This window comes from Aptenodytes forsteri, unplaced genomic scaffold (genome assembly GCF_000699145.1).
Source record: "Aptenodytes forsteri isolate BGI_AS27 unplaced genomic scaffold, ASM69914v1 Scaffold69, whole genome shotgun sequence".
Lineage (NCBI taxonomy): Eukaryota > Metazoa > Chordata > Aves > Sphenisciformes > Spheniscidae > Aptenodytes > Aptenodytes forsteri.
Window position 1 is genome coordinate 1912769 of NW_008795885.1, and position 19141 is coordinate 1931909.

The window sequence follows — 19141 nt, forward strand, 5'->3', positions numbered from 1 at the left end:
CATGGTTTAGTGGGCATGGTGGTGTTGGGTCGATGGTTGGACTCGATGATCTTAGAGGTCTTTTCCAACCTTAATGATTCTATGATTCTATGATTCTATGGTTTAGTTTTGGGTAGTCCTGTGAGAGCAGGGAGTTGGATTCGATGATCCTTATGGGTCCCTTCCAACTTGAGATATTCTATGATTCTATGATTCTACATTTCAGTGGGTTGAGACCTACCCCATAGTAAGCAGAAAGCAAAATTGGCCCAGCATAACTTTGATCCCTGAGTTTTGCAGCCTGTATCCTGGACATCAAACCTTAAGACTTTCTTGGGAGAGCACAGAAAACCCAGGAGCCTCATGACCTTGGGAAAGTCAGGACAGTGACTGTCTAAGTCCCGACTGCCATGGCATGTAAGGCACTGGGGTTCCTCTCTAACCTCTGTAGGGGTCTGGCTAGCCATCACCCCAACCCTGGAGATGTCCAGGTGGTTTTCAGCCCCTCTTCTGATGACTTTTAAATCTCTCAGGATAAAATAAAGCAAGCAAACACTCCCATTCAAGCTAAACTAAAAAAAAATTACATGTTGTAATGGGTCACCCAAGTTATATATTGACTTCTACGAATGCATCAATTTCCAAGGGAGAGCAGCTGAAGAGTAAATCATAGCCAACTAAATCAAATGGAATCAAACGTAGTAAGGTAGTGCTATTGCTGGTTCAAAGTCAAACTGACCTGTAACTTTTGACTGCTCAAAAAAACCCATACATGCCTGTTTCATTCACACTGCTGCCCTACTTCCAACAACCACTTTTGTTGAATTTTCAAATATAGAAAAGGCATAATCTAGATTGCTTAGTCACTGCAATATGTGCTTCTGAAGTTTATGGTTCTTTCCTTGATTTATGTCCATGTTTGCAATGATTTGTGGGTTTAAAAAAAAATCCTGCCTCTTAACTTGAGTTTGATGGAGATTTGTGTCAGGTCCCCACAGAAGAAATAAAAGCTAGACAATTTATTTTACTTTAAGCTGACATGAACAAGTCCAGTAACTTTCTTGTTTTCCCTGATACTTGACCAAAGTTCATTTTCCGCTCAGGCAACACTTTATGTCAACCGCTTGCTTCACTCACTAGATAAGCTTGGCAAACGATGTGATATGATCAAAGTAAGGTAAATTGGGCAATGGTGCTTGTCGATGCACATTCTATCTGATAAACACGTGTTTGTACTTGTGCAAAGCTCATTTTCTGCAAAGCTGAGCTTTGTAGCCTAATGGTACTTCATTTTCCCACCTCACAGGCACAGAGCTTTCTTCTGTCCTGCCTTTTGTAAGTATAAATAAGGAATGCATATGTGATGTAAACAAAATCAGGAATCAGGCCAAGAGCATCTTCATTTGGACCAAATGGTGACCCGTTTTGGCTTTGGAGTAGGAAACTTAGAGTAGCAGGCCTGCAGGGAGCACACCAGCAGTCCAGCTTACTCTGGAGCCTATTTCTGGGAAGGATTAGCTGCATGTGTGCCCATCTTAAACCATAAATGCATCTATGGTTTACTAAATATCAGATGTTGGAATAAAAAAAAAAACAAACCACCAAAAAACCCCCACCATAATAATAATACCACCATAATAATAATACCGCCATAATAATAATGAGACCACATTAATAATGATGAGACCACATAATGATAGTAATGCCACATAAATAACAGATGCTGGAAAAAATCAATAGAAAACTGGGTCCCCATGAAAAAGGGACTGACATTGACAGAATGTGTAATATCTATTTGCACACACACATTCACCCCATGCTGGCTTTGCCTGGCTGGTCTGTTTTAGCACATGAAACATATGGTTTTTTACTGTCAAAGTCAACAGTTCTGTGGTGCACGGGTTACTGCAAGACCCTTCCTGTGAGTCTCCTAACTCGCTTTTCTTTTTACCAGATAAGACCATCAGCCTTCCAATGTGGCCCAGCAACTTCTACACTCTTTTAGAAAAAGTCGTTTTCTGGATGGAAACATAGGAAAACACATACTTAAAACTAAATATTACATACACGCTTAAGATTTTCTCCTGTGGCAAGTCCTCATGGTTTCCCCATTAGCTGAGGATGCTTCTTTTGTTGGAAAATTAGTTTTTAATTCCTTCCTTTTTCTATACAAAATAAATACATCTAGTGATGAGTAAGTATGCAGCCACCCTTGGTAGGCCCCTGAAATGTTCTTTAGGAAGCTGTAAGCCTCTTCAGAACATGTACAGGCTAGACTGCAGAGCAGTACGTACCAGCTTGCTCTCACGGGGACCACCCATCGGGCTCCCAGAGGTAAGCTGTGTGCTGCCAGACCTCTGCCAGCCACACAGTTGAAACCTCTGGGCACAGCAAACAGGCAGCAAGCATTTACAGCTTTACTACCATGAAATTTCAGAACTGATTGATAACTTCTACTTCTGTGACTTTTTCCCCCAGTGGACAGTAATTTCCCAGTATTTACACTGGAAAGGATATTAGAGGTATATGGGAAACACAACCTGTACATCTCCTTTCTAAGTCGTAAGTTGGCCACCCATCATTATCAAAGAGACATTTCAGTCTGGAGCTGCACAGGCAGCTGTAACAGGTGAGATTGTGTCTGTAGCACTGTAGGCTTGGCTGTGTGTCATTTCTAAGGTACACCATGAAAATGCCTTTCTAAAAAGACCTCAACATTCAGCCCTTAGAAATGTCACAAGACTAAAGTCCCAATGCAGCTATATTCTCAGCAATTGCAAATTAATTGGCAAGTATTTTCAGATTAATTTTAAAGTGTCTTCCCATTAAGAACAGGACAGAACAGTATGTTGCTTTGCATTTACGTCCAGGTATCTGAAGGAAAACATTTATTTTTATGTTGTTTCCTCTTTTCTAAGAAATGGGATATCTACAGACTTCTTGTGAAGAAGAAAGTTAAATTTTCTAATGAGAAAAAGTAATATGCAAAATCAGGAAAGAAATTACCATAGCAATATACATTTGCATTTGCAAATATCTTTCATTTCAAATTGCTTTACAAATCCTAGCTTTTGCTCAGGCTTAGTCTTTGTATGAGCATGTCTAAAGCTCAGACACATATTTCCAATAAGGTCCCGTTGATTTATTTGCACAGGAGATGCAAAAATCACAGGCATCTTTACTCAGCACTGAAATCACAACTGTATAAGGAGAAGCCTGCTATGAAAAGGAAGGGATGATTATTATTATTATTTGTCAAAGTAATGTTTCTCAAACACTTTCCATCTATTACGTGTATCTAAGGATCTGTTGCAGTAAAGCCATGAAATGACCATTACAGAGTCCAGAGGGTGTTGGGTCAGGCCCTCCTGACACGTCCTCCTGCGCCACAACATTTGAGGCAGCACTTGAATAGCCCTGGCTCTTTTTTTGTCTCATTGACACTGCATCTGCTTACATAATCGTCAGCTCTCTTTATGGCTGCAGTCTATCCATTCCCCAGCGAACATTAAACTAGCTCTAAACTAACCAGAGAGGAATTAGTTAGTGTAACACCTCAGGCTTCAGCAGCTTAGTCTTTAAATAGGATTTCTGGCAGATCTATGCTTGCCTGAGATGCATCCTGCTGCAGCTGCTCTGCTGTAGATAGCAGAGCCCTTATTGTATGGTTGCTAGCTGGTTGCTACCAGACCAACTGTGTAGAAGTGGACAGGTGCACACCAGCCGAAAAAGGTGTTGATTCAGAGTTGAATCAAGGTGCTGAAATCAGAGTTAGCCCACTCTGTGCCTCTAACTTTTTGCCCTGCTGGCACTCAGGCTCTGAGCTTAAAGAGACAGCCTGGGCTGTTTTCTGTAGCAGTGGACAGGCCCTCTGTGTAGAAGTTCCCCTTGATACAGAAATCCATTTTTCCTGCCATTTCTTTTCAGAAATTGAATTGTTTCTTGATTTAACTTCTTTTCTTGTTCTTTCTGAGAAACAAGGCAGGAAACCTGCCTCCTCTTTTCCTTGTCTTCCAGATGTTTGAAAAAGCTTAGTAGTTTTTACAAATTCAGATTTTCATAGTTCCTTTGGAAATGCTGAAAGTTGCATAGGAACAAGAGAAATAAGAATTCTCGTTGCTTCCATTATGACTGTTTGAAATGCATCAGACCTTTCGTTACTGTGGTGGTGCAACAAGTCACTTGTTAGCCAGTTAGCCAAGCCCTCACAGAAAGTAATAGTGAAAAATTCTTTGCTGTTTGGAATGAAGTAAAAAAGAGATTTTTTTTTTTTCCCCCAAAAAAATCTTTTCCCACAGAAGCACTGGTGAAAGAAACATTCTTCAAAGTGCAAAGGGTTTGTTCTGGGAAGATTTACTCTTTTTAAAATTTCAGACCTCCAGTTTCCCTTGGGAAAATTGTCATTTTTGCAGATTAACTAACCCTTTGGTAAAGGACCTGCATACTTTATCTACAAACTCAATCCAACCCTTGTTGAAGTTACGGGACTTACTACTAACATTAGAAGACAGGTGGGATCCAGGTGCCTGGGCTGGAGTTGGGTGAGAACAGCCTGAATGTCTCCCTGGGTTTCCCATGGACAGCGCTTGGACAGGCCCTTGTGCCTTTTTCAGCCCTAACTTTTAGGTTATTTCACGTTTGATCTAAGTTCTGAAGGCTGAAAATGGGCCTTCGCTTGGCCAATACCTGTGCCCTGTCTCCCTCAGGAAATTTTACCATCCAAATGTTTTCTGGTCTACAAGCCCAAGCCAGAAAAAGCATCCTCTTCCTGGCAAGACTTGCAGTGTAGACCAGCTCTAACAAATAGGGATCCCATTTTTGCTAGCGTCACTGCTCACTGCTGCAGTGCAGACGAAAGCAAGAGGAAGAGCATGGAGCTAAAACTACTAGTATTTGTCTTTCTCCTTGTTTGCGCAGCCGATGAGATCTGACACCTCATCAGCAAAAAAACCTCTGAACAATCAAGGATAATTTGAATAGGGTCTAATTTAATGAATTCCTACTATAACTACACATAGGACTATTTTTATTATTTTGTACCCACAAAACAAAGTATTGGAAGTATATGAGGGCATTGACAACTTTACCCATTTGGAGAACAATATTTCTGAGAAGAACAAAGCTTAGAAGGCACCAGATAGTAAAATAAAAGCTAAATCTTTTTCTGTTAAAGAGATCAATAAGCTAAATTAAAAAGATGCCATTCATAGCAGAAGTTACATCATGCAGAGGACAACAATGGAGTCCTTTTCTGCAAACATCTGTTAGATGCATTGGCCTGTAAGGGGATACCTGGCAAGCACATGTAGTTAGCATGTCTGCAGTCCGTTCATCAGCTCTGGCAGCTATTTTGGGCCTTGCAGGGGGGCAGCCACGTGTGTCCAGGAGGTCACCATCCCAAGAACAGACTCCCACCACAACCCCGACACTACAGCCCTTCAGCAGCCTCTGGGGGCAACTTCTAGATTCGTCCCGGTGTGAACTTCGAGGCGACGGTGGGCACTCCGCTGCATGGTGGTCATCCCTCCATGAGCTTTGGCTGTGTTTTAGCAGCAGCCTTTCCCTTTACTATTTCCCTCTCAGCTAGCCCCTCAGAAGCTCACTCATTACAACTAAGAGATTTGCCACATGCAAGAGCAGACGGCAAGTCTTGTCTTCTCCTATGAACCGCCTCACATGACCCTAATATCATCGTCCTGCTGGGACACTACCTTCTGTTGTTGACTCATTTAATGCATTTAACGTTTTAGTGCATATCTAAATTTATTTTAGTGCATTTTTAAACTGCAACAGTAAAAACAAATAAAAACTAGAAAACAGAGGTCCGTGTATTTATTTAGGTAATTTGGGCTGCTGCTCAAGCATTGTGATATTTGATGTATTTTAGAGCAGACATTACAGTGCCCCATCAATTTTGTCTAGATACCATGGAAGAACAATTAAGTGTGCTAATAGTCTTCTCTAAGAAAAGTTTCTGGAAGACATTTAATATATTGACAAAAGCCAAGAAAATGATAATGCCCTCAAGACTAGTGAAACAGACACCTTGGACAGCAGAGTTAAATGTTCCTCTTTCTGATTCACATCGTACTAGTCCAGGTGTTATATTCTTACTTTTATACAGACAGAACTTTAAAATTTATTTAGAAATCAAACTTTTGCCAATATCAGCAAGAGCTAGAGGCCTGTACATTTCTGGATTGTGCATAAAACTTGCATAAGTTGAAAATGCAATCTGTTGGTTCAATTCAACTTTAGATTATTTGATTAATTTCTCTAACAATATTAGATTACTTCTTAGTTTTATTTTCCAAAAGAGAGCTAAGATTTTTTTCAGCTTTAATTTTTTATGTTAATCTTTATGTTGCATTGTATTTTATTCAAAACATAAATACCATTATGCTCTCGTCTGCTAATAATTTAGGCAATTTTGAAGATAATAGCAGTTAAGCCCCCTAATTCCACATGTGCCAAAAGTGTTTACTGCCTGGTTTACGGCTATGTCATTAATATTTTTGGAGTGCACGGTGTTCTGGAGCAGTTCTGCAAGCAATGCATAAAATCTGTAATACTGATCCACCTCTGGCTTTTAGACAACTGGCTTTTGCTCACTCATTTCAAATGAAAAAGTAACATTAACTGCTTTAAACCAGCTTTTCAATTATATCCACCATGAGCACTGGTGCAAATGTAGGGAACTTTATCAGTATTGCTATTATTAGTCTTTATAATCAGGGGAATACCTACTTTAGTTTAAATGGGGAGTATTTGGCTTTGGAACAAAAGAGCCTAAGTTGGTTGTACCCTCCACGGTGTAAGTTTGGGCAGAAATGACATCTGTGATTTAGCCCCAGATTAACATAGCCTTTCAAAAGATTTGTGCATGACAATATGCCCAAACCCACTTAAAAACTGTATTTCTGTACTTGATAAGGATATTAATTGTTAAAAAAAAAGAATTTTGATCCTCATACGCTCTCAGCATGGCATAACATATCTGAGACTCAGTGAGCATTGTCTCTATTTTGCAAGTAAACAGTGAATACTTCTTTTTCAAGTAAAGTCCAAAATTTTACTTCCCAATAGCTCTTAATCACTATAATAAAAGGTATTTGAATTTAATTATGTTTTACTTTCAGTAGCAGGCCAGTTCTATAAAATAATGTAACACACTGAGCGTATATGAGTATAATGCATACATAGGTTTGTAAAGACAGACATTACTTCAGTTATATAGGTGCATGCACAGATACTGTGGGGAAGGGCACATTCTAAAACTCTGGATAAATACTGAGAGTTTGGTGCAAACACTTGACAAAAAGGGCAGTTGAACACTGTCCATTTTTGAGTGCTTTGTGCCTACTTTTACAGTCTGGTACAGGAAATATGTTTGAATATTCAGGGCATCCATCTCTGGACACCCAGCTCTCGTGTCGCTGCACCAGCTGTGTGCAGGGTTGCCCCAAGCCAGGACAGCATGGGGGAACTGCATAGACAGTGTTCATGCCTCCCAGTCAATACTCAGTGGATGGCATACATGTGTCAGACCGTCAGAATGAAAATGTCCTCAGGACTGGAGCATGAGAGCCAATGGCATTTACTGACAGAAATCAGGTAGGTTTGACGTTTTTTGGTGAGCAGCTGCCATCTCAGGTGCTTCCCACAGAAAGCTTTCCACACATGAGGAGGAATGCGTAGACCACTCTGTGCTGTGAGTATCATGTAAGGCAGCTAGAACAGAGGTCTGGGGTTTGGCCATTCAGTACAATTTTGTATCACATTTACTTGCGGACACAAGTAAAGATTTATGCAACATCTTTTTGGTCAGCTGGAGGCTAACTCAGAAGAAGTCCGTATTGAGAAGTGTGGCCTGATTCACTAACAAGCACACTAAAGCACACTACAATTGAAACCTTCAAAATTTTGGTATTATGAATACAAAGCATTAGGAAGAACTTGATGTTTGTGTTTTGTATTAATATTAATTCCTGTGCATTAAGTCTCAGGAGTTGCACTGGAGTTACACAAGCATCTATAGATTCCCTTGCTGCTGTTCGTTCCTCTAATTGCTGATAGTGACCCAAGCACTTACCTTTCTTTTTCTCCCCTTGCTCCTCTGGGAACTTTATAGAGAGGATTTCAATCTTTCTGGCACACCAGACATAGCAATATAAGGAAAGCACCTTGATATTGTACAATAAAGAGAGATAAGATAGAGCTGTTAGATAGGGAATGATAGCTAAGCTTATTTTCAAGAGTGTTTAAAACCAGAACATATATATGTATCAGAAGGCTGCCACAAGAATGTGTCTTGAGGCTAGCAGTCAGTGCTGGGATGGGGATTGTGTAACATATTCCTCAGTACCTTGGAATCTGAGCCCACAAATATTTGTTTTATGGGGGACCTACTCAACCATGTCAAGTTATCTATGCATGTACTTGGTTATGGGATTTGGCACTTGGACTAGGATTTAATTCTGACAGAGACTGCATGTGACATGACACACCAGACAGGCACAATCTGAATGCGTGTCTCCATGGCCATCAAGCAGCTCTTATTTCCTACAGTTGGTCCAGCGGCAGTGGTAGGGCACTGTCAGCATCTGCTGCTTCATCCACTGAACTAAATCTCATCTGAGGAAAGCAAAGCTATGTAAAAGCTGTATGAAATGGAAGGGTTAAAATACATTTTGGTTACTTCTCATTTGGGTATTTCTGAGACTAAGTTGTGACATGACACTTAGAGCCAGATTTGAAAGGCCCAGCATTTCCTTTTGACTTCATGGCTGTGGACACACCACTGTGTCTGCCTCTTTACCCTTGCAGGAACCTGTATTAGTGCAAACATGATAGGAGCAATTGTGATGTGAAAAATAACCTGGCAGTCAGATGCTCACATCACATTCATTGCACCCAAAAAGAGACTGAAGGCAGGACGGAAAGGAGAACCGTAGATGCCGGTCTGTAGGTAAACCATGCTCCCCGTGCGGGTAACTCATCAAGCCAGATCCCCATCAAACTCAGCTGTTTCTAGGTATGTGGCCTCCTACACTTCTAAACAAGCTTCTCCCCCAGCCATGTGCCCTGAGCCCGCAGCTGGGGAATGGAAAAGACATGCTGTCAGCTCTTTGTCACCTGGGACATGGGTGCATTGGGAAAAATCTTTCTGGGTCATTTTAGCTGGCTTCAGGAGAAGACACAAAGTAACTTTAATGCATGGCAGGATCTAATGCCACAGGCATAACAGTAGAGTGTCAGAAGGATTGCTTTTGTTTTGAAGAGGTACTGAAATGCTAGTATGTATACGCTGATGTGTTAATAGGTGCCTCCAACACAAAGATCATGTTAAAGCCATGCATCGCTCTGCAGTAGAGTTCTCCAAGTGGGGGAACTTTTCAAATCACCTTGCATCAGCATTGTCAGTGTGCCTAACCACATGCTCATTTGCCACGAGTTATCCATGGGTCCTAGCAAATAGTGCACTCATTTGAGTGCTCGGTGTCTTGCTGTGACAGAAAAACACCAGCAAACAAAAACCCAAAAAGGTCAGCAGAGGTCTAGTCAAAAAAAAGGACAATTCCTCTTATGCATAGCAAGGATCAGACAACTCACAGTACCCTGTCATAAACATTAATTATCCTCAGCGCTGCAGGATACAATTGGGATACTATAAGTTCTCAATAGGGTGGCATGCCCTGATAGTGTAATCTGACTTGCAGGAATGGTCAGGATCCAGATTTGCTCTCCCTAAAAGAAAACAAAATTAATGGGAATAGCTCTTGGCAGATGTCAGAAGGGGAAGGATGGAAAAGAGAGAGCATATCAGTCCTACTGGAGTTCCCCAATAAAACAAAAAAAATAACACTAGGAAAAAAAAAGAACTTAGTTTGGAAATGGAGAAAATTGCCTGACAAGTTCTGTCAGAGCATATAACAGTTTGCTTAGTGGTGTGGCTGTGCAGTGAAATAATTTCCAAGGAGAATGTTGAGCTTGAGGGATGTTTTCCAGCTTTATCATGTACCAATCTAGAATATGCTACCAAATGGACTGTTGTATACTCAGGGTTTAATACCTCTCTCAACATAGATTCAGCTAAATACCTGTAAAGGGTGCCAATCTGTATTTTGTTTTGCTTGGGTAGTAACCACCATTTGTTTAATTACAGGGCACTCACAGTGTGTGTTCATCGCTTTACAGACATGTGCCTTTTGACAAGAGAAAAGCCCTGGCGTCCTACAGCTCATTGTGAGTTCCCTGTCCTGTGGGTACTGAAGTGACACTAAGCCAGAAGGCAAGGCGGAGAGTGGTAGGGGCAAAAGTGGCTTTAAGAGATATTTTGTGCTGCCTCAGCTCTGGGGATTACCCATCTGAGAGGAATTCAGAAGTGTGCTGTGAATATTTATGTGGGAAGTGGATGGTGCCTGTGACTAGTGCCCATGGGAAACACAGGAAAAAGTGGAAACCTATGGATGTTATTATCAGCAGTGCTACAGAACAGCCTACACCATCACACACCTGTTTGGCAGCTGGCTTTGTGAGCATACTACTCTCACCAGCATTTAAACCACCTGTAATCTCACCTTGACCTTTAGGTTTTGGTCTGTGCTCATACACAGCTAAAACCATCTAATTATCCTGGGCTGTCTGCTAATGAATTATCCTCGCAAATTCCCCTACTAACAGTCCCACCTGTTTGCATTATTCTGGAACTATGTAATATACTGCGCTACATATTTTTCCCAAACCTGCCAGAGAGCTCTGTAACATATAGCCAGGCCTCTCACCTTCCTCACGCCTCTCATCTTCCAAAAGTATGTATGGCAGGCTATTTCCTCTCACAGGTGTAATCAGCAGCATTACCCTTACTTACACACTTCACTAAGGGAAAAAGCTCGTTTTATGGCTTCTTGCGTTTCCTTATCAATTGCCTGAAGCATGGCTCAGTCTGGTACAAGAGCTTGTTTATGAAGGGAAAGCAAGAATGCCTCACTTTCTCTGTGGTGCCCCACAATGTTGTTTTTTTCAGACAAACATATTTCTGTGAATTATCTAACTAAGGTCTGCTGTGACCTGCAGGCTTGCAGTCCATGTTACCAACTAAGGATAAGATACTACACACACACTCTACACGTTTGCATGTTTTTTTCCTAAATCATGTATTTTACAGGTGTGGCTAACAGCAGGCCAAGTACAAATGCAGACGTGACCATTTATTTGATCTTCTGTGCTGCAAAGTGAACTGTTAACCAAATTCTCAACACTGTCATTCCTATGGTATGTGGCAATACCGCAGCGCTATCTACACAAGCTCCCCAAGCACTACACACCAGAGTGCATGTTCCAGTGTAGGGATGGGTGGTGCCTTTGTGACTTGCCTCAGGTCCTCCGAGCGGCTGTGCTGGAGGCAGGAGTGACATCCTCTGAATCCCTGTCACCATTCCAGGCCCACTGCATCGCCATGCCTCCACTGTGGGCTACTCCACTCCAGCCGTCTCCAGCGCCTTGCATATTTGATATCACATTATGCATGTAAAAAAATTCTGCACCTACATGCAAGTGACTGTGTTTCATACATCTTGATAAGTGCCAACAGGCGGGGACTAATCAAAAGTGCTCTGCTTTCATTTTCTACTTTGAAAGGGACAAAAATCTGATATCCCAAGAAAAGCAAAAAAAACAAATAGGAAAGAATAAAAAATACAAGAACATAATCTAATTACTGATCCCAATTTGACCCTGGGATACTTACTGACTATAGTATTTTCAACCCCTGTTAGCACAACACTTGCCTGACATTGAAGGTTTCCAACAGAAGAGTACTACTAATGTTCCTCGGATTCATTTTCACATTTGGCACATTTTAAACCTTTTCTATCTACTGCAGACAGAAATCAATAATGGCAATACTGATCCTTCTAAGGTAGTTATGCAGCAGTAGCAATCCAAGAAAAAAAAATCCTTGTCACTTTATGCTCCCTGTTGGCCAAATGTATAAGGAATCGGTGTCTTCAAACACATGTCTGCAAATCATCTACACAAGAGTATTTTTCAGGTTCTCATCACAGCCTCAGCTTCTTGGAGCTGTGCTGGGAACCACAAGACTGGTGTCATGGAGGGCCAAAAGGTACTGCTACAGGCACACTTTTGTAGGAATGGTATGGTGTGCGGGCTACCAGATCAGTCCCTGCATATGGTAGTCTCTCCTTGCCCTGGTGTCTCATCTGTTTCTGCTTCTAAAGTTTTTCCACTGGGGCTCTTCTGGCTCTAAGTATTGTTTTAAAATCCAGGAAAATGAAAAATTAAGACAATAGTGTAAACGAAGGGCTTTACAGCCCCTTGAGCTCTCTGCTTCCTCTCACACTGCTTGTGAATGCTGCTTCTGTAGTATTTGTGGTTGAGACCTGACCACAAGAAGTCCTAAAACCCGAAGGCAGTGTTACAAGCCTGAAAAACCTGTCCAAAACCTTAGCAAAAAGCATCAAGTTAGACGCAAATGGTGTTTGTGTCAACTTGTTCACACAGCAACATTTCTACTGAATTCACTGGGGCAAATGTTTGGTCAGGACAGAAAGCAGGAGTACTTATCCCAGTGTCACACAACTTTGAGACTGTATACTCCACGTGAGAGATACCATGAAAGATCAAGGGAACAGGACAATGTGTTGAGGGTCTTCACCATATCCTTTCCTCTAAAATAGTACCAAGATCCTATCTTACACCCACAAAAATTTACTGCATCTTTTGCCCAAACACTTATTTGACCTAATATTGGCACAGACAGGTATATTCTTGCACAGATACTGTCATGTTTTACAGTAAACTGTTCTGAGGCCAGGTGTGAAATTAGAGGCAATGTTTAATATGGTCTGGAAGGTGTTTCTCTTTGATAAATGGGTATTGGTCAAAGAATACTCAGTGAATGTGAATAAAACCTGCTAGTCAACTGCTAGTTTTCATTGCAAGAGTAGATCTGTGAAACCCATAATGTTTAACTCAGTGCTACTGAAATCTGGAATAATCTGTGAAAGTGGGGTATCTTTATGGTGGCCATGAAAAAAGTAATTGTCACCATTTCAACTTTATTTTTGAATCTGAATTTGGACAATATGGCATTTTTGCTGCATTCATGTTTTCTCTTTTTAAACTACAAAGACCTGCTTCCATGTTAACTAGCAGTGAGTGTGTCTTGCATCTTTCAGCCAGATATCCAGAATAATGGAGGCAAAAATTGTGACTGTGATTGACATATGTGTGTTGCTGTACTGGTTTGTGCAGTTACAGTCCCAAGTCACACACATGCTCAGTTAGCTGCTTAAGCATAAGGACTTACAGTAACTACAAATAAAAAATGTAAAAATACAACATTTGAAAATGTAGCTTTTTAATTCTCATTAAAAATTTAATTCTGATTACTAATTTAATCACTTAACTCTCATAGCTACCATAGCGAGCTGTAGAGACTAGAACTGAGAAAAATAAATCATCACAAAAATTTAGAGCTTTAACGTGCCCATTATGCAATCAGTGCCAAAACTCTTCAACACTTCCAGTTGTAGCAATGCCAGAAATGCCACGCTTAGGACAGACCAAGTGATTCTCTTTATTTGTGTATGGCAGTTTTGCTTTTGTGCACAAATATCCTTGCCCTTGCTCATAGTATAGGTCAGCTTTGCCAGCCAGCCATTTTCCTCACGCACCTAGGAACCCTTCTCTTTTCTGCAGGGCACACTTCCCTAGAGAACCTTCATTATATTGGTAATGCATTCTCATTTATCTGCCTCTGACTTATTTGAGGTTTTTGGAGTGCTGCTGAGAGTGGCTTGAATTAGTAGACTCTTGGCCTTTATATGACAGGAGGAAGAAAAGCTCCTGACAGCCCGAAGTAGGCAGCCAGTTTTTCACAGAAGCCACAGAAAAGGCCAATGAAATGGAAGGCGTAAGAAAGTTCATCACACTTGACTGCTTTAATAACCAGTTACAGAAAAGTAGCATAGGAGCTGATAAATTAAAAACTCATGATGAAAAAGAAGTGGCAGAGACAGCTGCTGAGTAAGGTCTTGAAGCCCCAGCATGACTGATGCTGCCAGTAGTGTGACCTATGCAGTGTGCCAGTTTCAAACACAAGCAGCTGCTGAGATTGTTGATTGAATATACAAATGTGTACCAGGGAGAGCATCCAACTTTTTGCGGTGTTGAGGTTTGGCCAAGCCTAAAAATTTTTGTAATTTTGCCAGGGCACATTTCTGTCTTCTGCTTGCCAGATCTAAGAAGGAAGGTATTTTGGAAGACTGGGACTTGAACTTAGGACTATCGCCTTCATCACATTCAAAATGATTTTAGGAAAACCTTTGAGGCTTAAGTAACACATTAGGAAATGTTTGTGTTTTACTGGCATGCCTGCTATCTCTTTTTGTTTGTTTGTTTCAAGTACAGTTGCGGAAAACACCTCTTTTTCCTTTTATAACAGGAAAGGGAGATGAACAAGGAAAGAATTACAGAAGAGCCAAGAATGGGAGATGATGTGCAAATACATGAGGAAATTCTAGAGAATGAAAAAAAGAAAGAAGGAATTGGAGGAAAAAAGGAAGGAATAGGATGGATTAATAAGAGATCAGATTCAGATGTCATTTACACAGTTATAAATCAGGAGAGAGTAAAGAACACTAAAATGATGTGCTCCTGTTCATTTGGGATCCTTGGATTTGTCACGTGGATTTATTCAGGTTTTTTCATTTCCCTTTTGGTCTTCCACTTCACTTTTAGTGTGAAATCTAGACTTCAGTCAGGGTTCAAATACAGGTTTATTTTCTTGAAAGATATAGGCTGTGTTTTACAGAAAGGAAAGGGAAGGAAATGGTAGTCTAGATGAGCAGATATTTCTGTGGGCATTATGAATACAGCTTTTTTTTTTATTCCTACCATCTACATTCTCCTACAAACATTTACTAAAACTAAGCTACTGACTCCAGGCCTCTTTCTATATTTTGTGCTTTTAGTTTGTCTGGAGATGCCTTCTACATAGGCTGTGTTTTACAGAAAGGAAAGGGAAGGAAATGGTAGTCTAGATGAGCAGATATTTCTGTGGGCATTATGAATACAGCTTTTTTTTTTATTCCTACCATCTACATTCTCCTACAAACATTTACTAAAACTAAGCTACTGACTCCAGGCCTCTTTCTATATTTTGTGCTTTTAGTTTGTCTGGAGATGCCTTCTACACAGAACAAAACATGAAAGCCAAGCTACCGTTCCTTGCCATCATGCCACCATGAAAAGTCCCTTCTACCTAAAGCACAGCTTTATGCAAAAATTAGTTAGGGTGAGTAGAATAGGCGCTCATCTGGGGAACAGAAAAGAACTGCCACTGTCTAGTCTGGAGCTCCTCAACTTCTGGGACAAGTTAGGCACTGGCAGGACAACGTACTGGGGGACACTGACGCTGAGCTGCGGCTGCAGAGCAACAAACCTTTGTGTGTCCAGGCTGTCAGGTCTGCTAGCACTCCAGGACAGGTCTCGCAGGGAGAAGTGATGATCACTTTCTGTCCTCATCAAACGAAGGGGAGCTGATGGCACCAGCTGGGGCCAGATCAGATCATCCTGTAAAGAGGGATAGAGACAGCCAAAGGCTGAATGCAGGCTATGTTGCCTGTAGACCGTAAAAGCTTGCTGTTGGTTTCTAGAAAGAAAAAATACAAAAGCTATGCCTTTAGTAGCTATCAGGTGCTTCTCAGATGACACCTGGTGGACAAAAACTAAAGAGATGAAAGCAGCCTGCCTTCACAGTGCAGAACTGTACCATCCCTGCTTGCATCTGCACTACTGCACTTACTGCTGGTATACCTATCAGGTGTGCTCCCTACTTTGCTTATCCCCGCCAGAGTGCATTACTACAGCGCCCCAGAATAAGCACATATCATTCATCATCCATCAACCTGTAATAGCTTTTTTTTTTTGCACCTGCTTCCATTTTTTTTTCATATTCTGGCTGATGCCCTGAGTTGGTTTAATTCTGACCTGTGAGTCTGAGGCTACACTAGAGTTGAGACATTGTTTTCAGAAATAAAAATACAAGGAAAGCCCATGTTGTTAGCAGCAATTGGGTGCTTTTATAGCCTAGGATACCTACACAATTTTATAAATGCCTTCACAAGTGGATAGTTGTAACCATAGGGTTAAAGGCTTTGTTTTCTTCTGATCATTAATTTACTCTTTCTCTTTTAAACTACTTCCAGTTTGCTTCTCTAACACCGGCTGTCTTTTCTGCTTGACACTTTCCAACCGCCCTAATGCATTCTTGTTGACAACCCAGAGATAAAAAAACCCACTCTGAGTTCACCTGGAGAGAAACATCTACTTAGGGAAGTCTTTCTTCTGGGGATCCGCATCCAGTGAGTGGGTACTTATGCCTCCCGGTAACCACCTGGTAGGTGGTTTCCTCAAGGATCTCATGGATGTGAATACAACATTACTGTGCAGTCCTTTTTCTCTACTTGGCTTGAAGGATTTCAGGAAAATGGGAGACATTGCTGAATCAACACTGTGACAGATGAGGCCTCTTCCACAGAGAAACATAGCTGTGATCAATTCTTTGATTGCTGGCATTGCATCTTCCAGGCTAACACGTTTTTTTTCTGTTATTTGGGCTTTTTTGTTCTATGTATACCCAGTTCCTTTAAATTTTAACAGCTTTATTTTTTCTCAAGGTATTTCCATGCTTTACTTTTGTGCAAAATCTTGAAAGTTTTTATGAAGCAAAACACACACAAAGTCAGGGATTTGCTAACTTCAAACACCAACCTAAGCTGAGAGAGTGTGGGAGAGGTCAGGATGTAATTACCCTATGTATTCATCTAGCTCGTTTCTTCTGGATCTAGATTACCTGTTTACAAAAAGTACACGAAGGCCACCCAAGACTTATGGCATTATATTTGGTCTGTCTGGGATGGAGTTAACATTCCCTACTGCAGTCCACATAGAGCTGTGCTTTGTGTTTGTAGCTAGAATGGTGTTGATAACACACCACTGTTTGGGCTACTGCTGATCAGTGCTCCTACAGCTTCAGGGCTGTCTCTCCAACATCCCCCACAAAGGCCAGTGGGCTGGGGGTGGGCAAGAGGTTGCGAAGGGACACAGCCAGGACAGCTGACCCAAACTGACCAAAGGGATATTCCATATCATATGTCATGCTCAGCAATAAAAGCTAAGAGAAAGGGGGGGGAGGTATTCATTATTAAGGTGTTTGTCTTCTAAAGCAACCACTACACATACTGGGGCCCTACTTCTCAGGAAGTGGCTGGGTGGGAAGTAGAGAATAAATCTGTTTGCTTTCCTTTGCTTCCGAGTGCGGCCTTTGCTTTTATTCATTAAACTGCCTTCATCTCAACCCATGAGTTTTTCATCTTACTCTCTTCCCCTGTCCTGCTGAGGAGGGGAGTGATAGAGCAGCTTGGTGGGCACCTGGTGTCCAGCCAGGGTCAAACCCACCACAGGCATATCCTGGCTTAAATGAGTCCTGCTCCACAGAGGGAATGAAGTAATGTCCGGGCCCAGCTGAAAGCCAGGGCTCATCTTTATACCAGCATCACAACTTGATGCCTGCCCCCCCCTGTGCTTAGAGCCAGAACTAGCCAAGCCTAGCTCTGCTCTGATACCAGAAATACCTCTGCACATGGTTTCCAGGGCATCTTTGTAAAGTCCTCAGGATTCTGAGTAACTCACGAGTAAAGTGTGTGGCAAACAATAACATAGATTGACCATCCAGAAATTGGTGAACTACTGAACAGCACCCGAATTACACAATGACCAGAGCCATCTTGTTAAAATGCTTGCTGGAAACAGGTGCTTGCTGTGCTGCAATCCCTGACCAGTTATCATTTTGCTGATCCTAGTAACAGAAACCTTGGAAGGGCTGACAGTCACCAAAGGAAAACAAATACAAACATGTTCTAGAAGACACATTTTTTTCTCTTACATCCAATAGTGAAGGACAAGACAAAGACAACTTTGAAACACTACTGTGGAGAGAATACTTTTACAAGCCGCTTCAGGTAGCAATCTGTGAGAACAATCATCCTTAATTTATGCTGATGACTATTTTCAGCTTTTGAAATGTTCTCCTTTACTTGTCAATTCCTATTCAGCAAATACAAAGAAATCAAATGCAAGCAGAGTCATGTAAAGAGGAAAAATGTATCAGGAAAGTGCTCTTAAAAACATCAATTAGGCAATAAAATGTCTTCAGCTTAGGCCATTTGGTTAGCATCTCTGGACGCTTTTGTGTTCTGCAGCTGGGAAAACACCACTTCGTAAACTCTCTTTAGCTAACAAAGCCACTGCGTGAATAGATTATTTCTGTTCTGCAGAAATGTTAACTGGCAACTCATTAAGAGTTTGATTGGTATATGAGAGTGAAAAACAAGATCTTGAGAGTCCCAAAAATGCATTGAATAATGGGAAACTCTTTCTTTTCTGCCAGGATAATGAGGATGTACTCTGGTCTTCCTGAAGGAAGCAATCAATACAAAACCTTAAATCCCGACATAAATGAAAGCGGAGCCGGTAACAAGCATGCTCCGTGAGTTGAGAAAGGAAAAAACGTGCTTAATCATATATGCAAGACAGTTAATCAGGCATAGTCAAATTACAACCATACATGGCTCTTTCCAATTTACACCAGCCACTGAGGGAAGAGGGGGACACAGTGCTACCCTACAGCAAGCACCACTTGCTGCCATACATGTGATGGATCTCCATATACAGGATTCCTCAACGGCCCACAGGTCAGACCAGCGCTGTCCACCGGGTCTTCAGCACGTCTTTCTGACAGGACACCTGCATGTGACACCCAAGCTACGACCCCAGCTCTTCAAGCCACCTCAAGGGACTTAAACAGCATCGGAGAATAGCCTGGGGCCTCTTGAGGCCGCCGCCTTCTCCAAACGCTCACCACCTCGAGTGCACGCCCGCAGCGCTTTCGCGGCTGCAGGCACTCTGGATGGCATCTTCCCCCTCCAAGACGGCGGCACGCCTCACACAGGCACCGATTGGTTCAGACAACACGGCGAAGACCCTCCGCGCATAAACCCCACCTTCTTTCTGTCGAAATCCCAGCATTTCGGGAGGCTTAAACCGCCGACACGACGGGAGCCGGCCCGACCGCCCC

General features: G+C 41.7%; 1 long non-coding RNA gene across 1 annotated transcript in view; it reads right to left on the minus strand.

Moving 5' to 3' along the window:
• Positions 1-19135, minus strand: part of LOC109279628 — a 29272-nt gene extending 10137 nt beyond the window's left edge. Inside the window, exons 1-2 of the long non-coding RNA XR_002086260.1 lie at positions 19068-19135; positions 15446-15576 (exon numbers count right to left, since the gene is read on the minus strand). This is a non-coding gene — a long non-coding RNA (uncharacterized LOC109279628). The remainder of the gene's footprint in view (positions 1-15445; positions 15577-19067) is intronic.
• Between the last annotated feature and the right edge of the window lie 6 nt (positions 19136-19141).